The 11,313-nt window shown below is 31.1% G+C and overlaps 1 protein-coding gene across 1 annotated transcript in view; it reads right to left on the reverse strand.

The window, feature by feature from the left end:
- Positions 1 to 11,313, reverse strand: part of LOC137427217 (protein SDA1 homolog) — a gene marked incomplete in the record, with an annotated part of 71,926 nt that overhangs the window by 21,451 nt on the left and 39,162 nt on the right.

An 11,313-nucleotide genomic window follows, 5' to 3' on the forward strand; every position in this document is an offset into this window, starting at 1 on the left:
ATTGCCCAGCCATACAGGTTGTTCGCGTCATAGTACATCAAGTAAGAACTCTCTTTCGTTGGATCATAATTTGGAAGATATTTGTTATTTGCTTTTGCGTATCTACTCGAGCAGACTTGTGAAATTCCACCTCTTTTTGCCTTTTCAATCATCAAAAGCATATCAACATCGGTTATCAAATCCAAATCTTGTTTTGTCATTTTCAACATCGCACTCCAGGCCAATCCAGGTGCTGTGTAGTAGTGAGCAGGATCCAATCCATATCCAGTGCGACAAACAGATCTAAAGGCTTCAAATACATCGGCCAATAAAAGCACATCAGTTTTGAGATACAAATCGTGATACTCGCCAAGATTCTTGATGTTATATTTTTCCCAAACATTTGTGCGTGTACATAATCTTTATCAGATATATGACTATTATTTAATTTGTTATAGAAATTTTCTTTTGAAGGAAGTTGTGTTTCATTGAATCTCTCAAATGAGTCCATATAGTCATAGGGGTAAATTCCCTTTTGTGTTAGAAAATCTTTATCTAAAAAATACTCTGAAAGACATGGAAACTCTTTTAGATTTTGAACCAAGTTAACCAATGGACTTGCCATGAATTTAAATGTATCAAGAAATCTGATATGAGTAATAGGAGATGTGTGAATTGTTTTTGTGAATGAAATGTATTTCTGATCCGTGTTTGGAATTGCTGAGATACTTCCAGAAGTCTTTGAGAGTTCCTTGATAAATAGATGTGTATCATAATGAGCGTTGTTATGAAGAAAGACAGGAATGAAAGAGGGGAGTTGATAATTAATATTACAACTTTGATGAGCCGGACCTCTATATTTACCAGTGAGATGACAATGGTCTCTAACCTTAGACCTTTACCAATTTTCTCCTCACAAATATGACAGACATTGTTTTTTATAAATTCCCTTTTTTCTTTACTTGTTAAGGACATTGGTTTATTGGTTTCTCTCATTATCTTGGTTAATCGAACACAGTCTTTTTCTAGTCGTTTCACAAACTCCTCTGGGGTATTTGAGCCTCTATACATCTCTAACTTGTTATATTTATCACCAACGGATGATTTGATATAATAACAAAAACCACAAGGAGTATGTTTTTGATATTTATTTGTGTATGATTCTTTTGGATCTTGAGAAGCAGTATCAATTTTTTCTAAAATACTTTCAAAATCAGCATATATAACAAATGGATGTTTGATCTTTTTATTTTCATCTTTGAATGTGATCTTTGAGCCTTCTTTAGGCATATTGATTACCGTTGATTTATGTTCGCCACAATAATTTGAATGTTTATCTAATCTTTCTTGTGAATTGAAGAAGTTAAGACAACGCAAACAAATATATATTTTATTTGTTCTCTTACAGACTTGTGGTTTTATTAATTTAGCAATATCTTTGATGTATGTATAATGTGAATTTTCGTCTGAATTAAAATATAGAAGATTAATATGAGTTTGTTTACAATTGTCAGAAAGCTTTAAAACCTGAATGTTGTTTGTTTCTGTTAGACCATAAACATTAACTGATAAATTATTCATCTTTTCAAATTTAGGAATATCATTTAAAGTCATCGGAAACTTTAGATCTTTCGTATTTAATGTATTCTCATATTTTTTATAATGAGATACTCTTTCATCATGAAAATGTGGAGGATGTAAGTGTGCTAAAATAGACCAGAGAAAACATTTATTGTCTTTATTTTTGATATTGATAACTGCTTTTCTATTTTTGATAACACTGGGTAAATCAATGTAAGAAGAAGCTTTTAGAGGATCTGATTTAAGAATATGAATGTCTATGTAAATAATTTTTCCTATATTGAATCCACTTCCTACGATTGAATTATCCACATCTTGCTCTTGTTTAATAAGTTCATCATAGACTCCTGATGTTTTAAAATCTTGATATGAAGATATAAAGTGTGGCTCAGTTCTCATGTATGGTGCATCTATAACTCCTTCATCCTTTGTCATTTCTAATTTTACTCCCATATAAAATTTAAGTGGTTTCATTTCCTTTAGTGTTTTTTCAATCAACGTTTGAACAGCAGGTTTAACTATTTCTACAGCATCAACTATAGACTCTGGTTCAGGAGGTTTGAAGTTAAAGACTCTTATTTTAATATGTCCTTTGAATGCTCCATCAGAGTTTTTAGTTGTGATAAAATTTGATAAATGTAGATTTGTTTTAAGATGTATTTTGAAGCCTTTCTTGAGGATATTTTTATTACATGTAGAACAGTGTTTTGTTTCAGGTGGAAGAGGGGAAAGTTTGTTTAAAATGTTGTATGTATGTTTTGCGGTGAGAATATGTTGTTTATAATATTTTACTTCCTTCTCGCAAGTATCACAATAAACCATATTTATAGCGTGAGAAAACGTGGTGTTTTATATATATCACTGTGCTTAAAATAAAACACTTTTGAGCTTTACAGCTCCGTTTTATATATATCACTGTGCTTAAACTAAAACACTTTTTCACTCAGAATCATCTAAGTCATAACTATCACATGAATACTCAGAATCATACTCAGAGTCATCAATAAAGCTACTCTCATAACTATCATTTGAGCACAAACTATTAGTATCATAACTATCATCTGTGTTCAATGAAATACTATCATCACCATCATCCAAGTTCAATGAAATACTATCATCACTATCGTCCGAGTTCAATGAAATAGTAAAATCTTCACTGCTGTATTGACTCATATTTAATTAGCAAGAAAAATATTCCCATCAATATCTATATACTTTCTTTCATTAACAGATTCAATCTCTACAATTTTTATATCAAAAGTTATCTTTAAATAATCTCTAACTATCATAGAACGAAATGACATTTCACCAGAAATATTAACATCATTCATTTTACTTAGATCTACACCCTTTGGATTATTAAAGAAAATACAAATGTCTCCTCTAGAATTATTAATGGTCTTATCATTCTTTTTCAAAGTATCGTGGTCAATCACTTTTTCAAGCTTTGAATAAATTGCCAGGAGTAGAGGAGAAACTTTTGTTAGATTTACTTTAATGGATGTCTTTCCAGGTATAGTTAGAGCTCTTCCTTTAAATGAAATAGAGGGGCTCATGTTATTTTCCATAACTGGTTTTACCCAAAAATTTCCATATTTATCTTTGTTCAATTTAACATCTTTGACATATTTTTCTATATCTTCCACCGAAGTAGAGATTGATTGAAATTTGTCTTTTGTGCTTTGAAACATTGTATTTATTAATGAATAAACTTGCGTTTAGTTTAAGTAAAAATTTACCACATAAATATGATAAGTTCTGAAGGATATTTAGAATTTCCAGACTCTCCATATGATAAATTAGAGAATTGTCCGGCTTGTGATAGAGTGGGGCTTAATGATGAGGATTCATATAAACAATGTTTATTCTGTGATTATATTCTAATTAATGATAATAAGAAATATAAAAAAACATATAACTCTTTTAAATTAGAACCAAAAATGAATTACTTTACAAGATTAATAAGAGAGATGAATGTTAAGCATTATGGTGATAATACACCATTTCTTACAAGGAAAGAGACTCTTTGTATTGAGGAAATGTATAAGGGTTTAATGATATTTATTATTCAAAATAATTTTAATGGAAATGTTAATACAAGATACTACATAAATAAAATAATGAATTATTTTGAAATTAAACCCGAACTCAGGATAAAATATAGAGTTTCTAAATAGCTCAAAAAAAGTTGGATGACTTGTTTTCCAAATATATAAATGAATGATTTTTTACCCGTTTGGGAAAATAAGATAAAATTTAATAACCATAAAAACATTCCAAATTCATTGAGATGTCTAATAGTTGGTTCAAGCGGATGTGGGAAAACCTGTTTACTTTTAAAGATGCTCCTTGGTCCTAATTTTTTAGATTATGATAATTTAATAATTTTTACAAAGTCAAGTTTTCAACCCGAGTATCAACTACTCTCACAGGGTTTTAATGCAGGTCTTAAAAAGGAAGACATTATCGGTTTATTTAAACTTCAAAACAAACTGAATGATTATAATATTGAAGATATAATACAATTATTTTGTGATACACAGAAATCAAAATCGAAACCCATAACTTGTATTCTCAGTGATAATACGGATGATATACCTTCACCTCAAGATTTAGATAAATCAAAAAAGAACCTCGTCATCTTTGATGATTGTGTTAATGAGAGAAACCAAACAGTAATGGACAGCTACTATACAAGAGGGAGACATTCTTCTTGTAATTGTATTTATCTTAGTCAGTCATATTTTCAACTCCCTCGACGCTCAATAAGAAACAATGCCAATACTTTTATTTTATTTAAGTTAAATTCAATAGATGTAAATAATTTTTGGAGAGATAATTGCTCTACGTTATGTAGTAAAAAAGAATTTGAAAATTATATGAAACACACGATTGGAAAATATAAATATATTGTTGTGAAACAAGATGAGATATTAAAGGATGTATTTTTATTTTAAACATAATTACATATATAAATGACAACAATTATTATTAACCTTGTGGGTAAATCTGCTTCTGGAAAGAACTTTCATAAATCTAAACTCTTGAATAGTAAAAATGAAAAGATTGTAAGTTTTTTTAAAAAACACCCTATGATTCGTTTTGTGAGTACTACAACCAGAGCAAAGCGACCAGGAGAAGTAGAAGGGAAAGATTATTACTACATTTCAATGGAGGAACATATGCGATTGAGGAACGAAGGTCAAATATTTGAGGAGGTCTCTCTTGGTTCTACAAAATATTCACATTGTAAGAGTGAGTTAAATAAAGTAAAATCTAATGGTCTTGGGATTTTAGAAACTAATCCTGAAGGAATGAGACAAATTATTAAACAATTGTGTGGTGATGGAGTTAAGATTTTATCATTCGGTTTTGATATCGATGAGGAGATTCAACGCAAACGTATGAAAAGCAGAGATACAAGTATTAGTGAAGAAGAAATAACAACTCGTATTAATACCAATAAAGAATTTGATGAAATATTTAAAGAAAAAGATTTATTTCAACACATTTACTATAATGATGAAGAAAAGGAAAATTTTCCCATTGACCTTTACAATTCATTAAATGATATTTTTCAATAAATAAATACAGAAAATGAATACCGAAGAAAGAGAAAGAAAGTTTAAGGAACATCAACAATTAGTTTCAAAAGTTGTTAAACAACAGGAAGAGATAAAGAAGAAACGGAGACAGAAACTAACTGGTGAAGAAGCCTTTGAAAGAAAACAAGAGAAATTCTTTAAACCACTTTTGAAAACTCAACAATCACCTACAGTTCCCACGGTAGAATTTACTCCGAAAAAACTTCAAATGCTCAAAGATTTTAGTCAGATAACAAAACAAGAACTTGGTGAATTAGAATATGATGACGAGGGATTATTTCGGAAACTTGAGCAGGTAAATCAACCCCCTAATTATGTTGTGGAAGCTCTTCAAAACAATGAATATTCGGCGGGTTCAAAAACCAGAGCAGGTCTCATTCCAACAGAAGAACCAGCAGTGTTTCATCTTGTGGAAGAAAAGGTATTGATATTTAATGATGAATTGATGTTCTTGAGTTCTACTCAACCAAATGTTAAATTAACTCCAAGATTAATGTTTCTTCTAACAAACCCCGGATTCAGCGGTTCAAAATATTTTGAGGAACCACTTGATATGGAAAGAGAGGAAGATAGGGTATATATTGAGTTGTTAAATGCACTTGATTATGGAGTTTCTGTTGCTGGTAAAAGTAAGAAGAATGAGAAGGAGAAACATATTATTGATGCTTTAAGTAAGCTTGGTTCGGGTGTTAGTTTTCTTCCAAATGACCCATCACAATTAGTTAATAGGCTATTATTGTTGTTAGGTAGTAAGAAGGCTGGAAACAACAATTGTTTTAATGAATCCTCAGCCATTTTAGATCAGTTGATGAATATGAAAATAATTAATAAATGTCAATACAAAGATATTTTATTAGATATTAAATAAGATGAGAAGCACAATTCTTAGTTTTAATTTCACAACGAGCGATTACACAGCTTCATTCCCTTACCCACTACAACTTGACCCCCTTACCTCATATGAGGCATCTTTATTGTCAATGGAAACTTATAATACCTTGTTTAATATCACAGAGAAAAACAACAAGTTTAGTTATAATCCAGGAAGTGGATATAAAACTATAACCGTTTCACCTGGAGCTTACGAGATTTCTCAAATATCTTCAGAAGTCTCTCGCCTTATGAAAGAAAAAGGTGATGAACCAAAAAATATTGTAATAGATATTCAAAAACACACTTCAAAATCAACTATTAAACTTAAAAATAATTATAAAGTTGATTTCACGATTGAAAATTCGTTTAGAGAGCTATTGGGTTTCTCTTCAAAAAAGATTGAAAATAACGGGACGTTTTACAGTGATAATGTTATCCAAATATCCTCCGGTATAAATTCAGTATTAATTCATTGTGATTTGATTGATGGTGCTTATAACGATGGAATAAGAACAAATACAATATTTTCATTCAGTGCATACTCAACCCCGATTGGTTATAAATTTAATATGGAACCAAAAAATCTTGTCTATTTACCTGTGTCAGGAAAAACCATATACAGAGTAAGTTTTAGGATAACCGACCAAGATAATCGTATGATATCCTTTAATGATGAAATTATATCCATCAGAATTCACCTACGTGAAGTTTTTCAATAAATAAATAATGGTTATTGTGAGAAAACACGAGTTGGGAAAATATAAAATAATTACAGGGGAGGGCATGTTCCTTTCACCAGACTATACAAGGTATGTGGGTAGAGGATACTATAAACCTAAGAGACAACGAGGTGTAGGTCATCAATTTCGAAATAAAGGAGATGGGATAATTGATACTCTAATGGGTATTGGTTCAACCATCCTTAAACATAAAGACCTAATTGATTCAACTGCTTCTGCCGTGGGCTCCGTTGCGGGTGCTATAAAGAGTATAAAAGATGCTCAAAAGGAGTCTCATAAATTACAAGCAATCAAAGAAATAAAAAAAGGTAAAACTCAACTATCTTCACAAGAACGACAAAAAATCATTAAAATACTTGGGTCAGGGTTTCAACAATTTTAATGCTATATAAATACAAGTATGGAAGCGATTGATAGTATCTATGATTTGGATGATACGATTATCATTTCAAACTCCACTAAAAAGGAAGACTATTTTAAGGTAAATGCTATAACAGGAACAGACTGGAATTCAAACGGAACAAAAAGTTTTGAAATAAATAATCAACAAACTTACTTGAATATAGCTGATAGTTTCTTGCTGTGTAAATTTAAATTCACTAAGGCTGCGAATAATACTAATGCTACACTCGTAAATGATTTCTTCTGGAAAATGTTTGACAGTGTCCGCCTGTATATTGGAACACAAGAGGTTGAAGCGGTTGATTATGTCTCTGCTACATCTGAAATGATGAAATTTACACTATATTCGTTTAGTGATAGAATGGGTAAGGGAGCTGTTGAAGGTTTTATTCCTGATATGTCAACGGGTACAAACGCAGACCCTGGTTATAGTCAAAGGAAGTCAATGTATAATGATGAAACAAAAGCAGTGAATAGTTTTACCGTAGCAGTACCTCTTAAAGGTATATTTGGATTTTGCGATTATGATAAAGTTTTGTATGGTCTTAAAATTAGATTTCAACTACAAAGGAATGATAATGTAAATAGGTTGCTTTTTGGGGATGAAAATGCTTTTGGAGACAACAATAAATTTGTTATTAATGATTTGTGTTGGTATATCAGTGAATATACTCCTAATCTTAAAACGGAAGAGATGTTAAATAGAAGACTTAACTCAAAGAAACCGCTAAATGTATCATACCTTAAAAGAAGATGTCAACACGTTAAACTGGAACACACTACCTACACTTGGAATTTGGGTGTTCTTCAAGGAAAGCCACGATACCTCTGGCTCATTTTTAAAAAACCAGATGGAGAGGACGGTACTAATAAGAATAATGCGCTGAGTGATAATGCTAAGGTGAAACAACTTCGGGTTTCTCTTGATGGCACATTTTATCCGCGAGATAGATTGGAAATTGATTGGGAAAAAAATGATTATGCGGAAGCCTACAAGTCCTACCAAAAGGTGTGTGAAAGTAATGGTAATAATGATCCTATTTTGGATATGGTTGCGTTTCAAAAACTTTATACAATCTACGCAATTGACCTGAGTTCTCAAAAGGAAACTATAAAGTCTAATCGAGTGGATACTTCTCTATACATTGAAAGAGGGGAGAGTGAAGAGGTTAATGCATATTGTTTGCTTTTGGAGGAAACAGAATTACAGATTAATACAGATAATGGTGTTATGATTAATATCACATAGGTTTTTTCTCATAAATAAATGGTTGGGGTATATGTTAATCAAATCAATCTTAATAAATTAACATCTTGTATTCAAAATCAAAAGCCTTGTATTATTAATGTTAATACAATTCAAAGAAAAGGAGCTGTAAGAATTGATGTTTTACTCACACACACACAAGTAAAAACACTAAATGATGTTGGATCACTTAAAATTAAAATGACGAAACCTATGTTAAAGAAATATTCAATAGATGAGTCAAGAGGAGGATTTCTCCCGTTTCTAATTCCTTTATTTGCTGGTTTAAGTGCGGCGGGAGCATTGACTGGTGGTATTTCAGCAGCGGTAAAAACTGCTAACGAAAGGAAGGCACAACTAAAAGCTCAAAAAGAATTGGAAAGACATAACAAGGAGTTGGAGAAACAAATTAGTGGAAGTGGTGTAATTGTAGATTTTGCTCAAAAACTTGAAAGTCTACCTGATAAAGCTAGATTGTTGGTTGGAGATATGCTTTCCTCTATCGCTCAAGCGGGTGTTAAACTAACTAAACGGGGTAATGGATTGTATCTTTCTCATAAATAAATGGATAAATGGTTTAAACAATTTGGAAAGAATACAACGTCAAATATAGAACTAGCTAAGTATTGTAAAACACTAAAAATTGATAATGTGGTTATTTGTATGAGAGATGAATTAATACATATAAATAAGAATACAAAGAATATTATTATGAATTTAGACACACAGAATGGTTCTCATTGGGTTTGTATTCATAATAGTCAGGATAAATATTATTTTGATAGTTATGGTATGCCACCACCTGTTGAAGTAATACAATTCTTACAGAATGGTGTTTATCAAACATTTCAAGTTCAAGAAATTAATTCTAAATGTTGTGGTCAATTATGTTTATATGTATTATTTCAACTCAACAATAATGAAAATTTTTATGATATCATTTTAAATCTAATATAAATGACTTATGTTGGAAAAGATGGTTCTATCTTTGGAAAATCCTCTCAGGATATTGATTTATCAAATTATTATACAAAGGCACAGGCTGAACGACAAAAATATAGTGTAAGTAAAAATATTAATATGAAGAATACTTATAAATTAATCAATTATCCAAACCCTACAGATGCGAATGACTTAATTAGATTAAGTGATTTATCACAATATATATTTTTAAAGAAAACAGCACGTTTTGTGAAAGAAGTAAAATTTACAACCACAACACCTGGTTATACTGACCATACACCTTTCCTCATTGAATTTAACTACCTGCTTACAATTGAATTTTATAAAGAAGGACATTTAGTTAATATGCGAATTAATAAATGGGGGTATGATATGCCTGATTTAGGGTATAATTGGTCTTTTTCAATAAACATAGAAGACCTACATGATTTAAATCAGTCTCGTAAAGAAGAATATTATCCACTTGGTGAGGATAAGGATTTATGTGGAAGTACAATTAGTAAACAACAAATACGTGATTTTAAGAAAAGAAAAATATATGATAGTATAGCGATGGTTCGCATGACAAAGAAGGAAGGTAATGAGATAAGGATAGAAAGCCGAGGAATACAAACCGATTTGGTAGTGGGAAGATGGGGTGGTATTACCTGTCATAATATTAATCTCACATATATTTCTGATACATAAATGGCAGGAAGAAGACTACAAGAGAATTATAATTTTTGTATTCAAGGATACCTACAAGAAAAGGGTGCTCGGTATTACATACCTTATGATTTGGAGCATATACATGGGAATTTTGTCATTAAAAACTGGCCTTATACTGATATTGTTAAACCCACAAATAGAGACTTGTTTAAAATATTAAATAAAAATGAACTTCTCAAAGTTATGAAATATAAAACTTTTAGAAATCGTCAACAAATCTTATTGGTATCCTATTATGAGAAAAATAATTATAGATACAAGAATATCTCAAAATCCAGATGAGTATATGTATAATATTCTTTGGGGTTCAAACTCAAGGGTAGCAAGGGATGAGGAAGGAGTTGAAGAAGAGAAGGAGGAAAGAGAGAAAAAGGAGAAGGAGGAAAGGGAGAGGGAGGAGAAGGAGGAGAGGGAGAAAAAGGAGGAGAAGGAGGAGAGGGAGAAAAAGGAGAAGGAGGAAAGGGAGAAAAGGGAGAAGGAGGAAAGGGAGAAAAGGGAGAAAAAGGAGAAGGAGGAGAGGGAGAAAATGGAGGAGGAGGAGAGGGAGCAAAGAGAGAGGGAGGAAAAATATAAAAAGATGGAAATCAGTGAGATTCATAAAAGATTGAGTGTATTAAAGCAAATAAATCAATCTCAACGCACCGAAGAGGAAATTAAAGAATTAACAACTCTTATGAAGATAATGGTTTCAAAAATAAGAACGTCAATGTCTTCAATTTCAGGGAGATTTAAACGAGAAAGTGGTGAAGAAGAAGAAGAAGAAGAAGGAAAAGATTATGTGATTGATGATGTTGGTGTCATTGACTTTAGTTAGTTTTTATTTGTAAATAAATGGAGGAGAGAGTGAAGGCATTCCTTAGGATTCTTTATGTTTTAAAAATAAAGATTGAAATGTATATGTTGAAAACCAAAAAGGTTTTGATACTCTGTCGGAATTTTTCTGATAAATAAATATGAGTTATTGTCTCAAATGTAAAAAGAAAACTAAATCTAAAAATATCTCTTATGTTAAAGCTAAAAATAATAGAGTTTATCAAAAAGGAATATGTCAAGTATGTGGCTCTAAAAAGTGCCAATTCATCTCTCCTAAAAGAGGAGGAGACATACAAAAGTTTCTGTCAGGAAGTAAATTTACAACAACTGGAATTCCAGGGGAATTACACCTTCCAGGGTATTCTTTCTGTGGTCCAGGAACAAACTTGGATAAAAGATTAGA

This window comes from Myxine glutinosa, chromosome 1 (genome assembly GCF_964187855.1).
Source record: "Myxine glutinosa chromosome 1, kmMyxGlut1.1, whole genome shotgun sequence".
NCBI classification, from domain to species: domain Eukaryota; kingdom Metazoa; phylum Chordata; class Myxini; order Myxiniformes; family Myxinidae; genus Myxine; species Myxine glutinosa.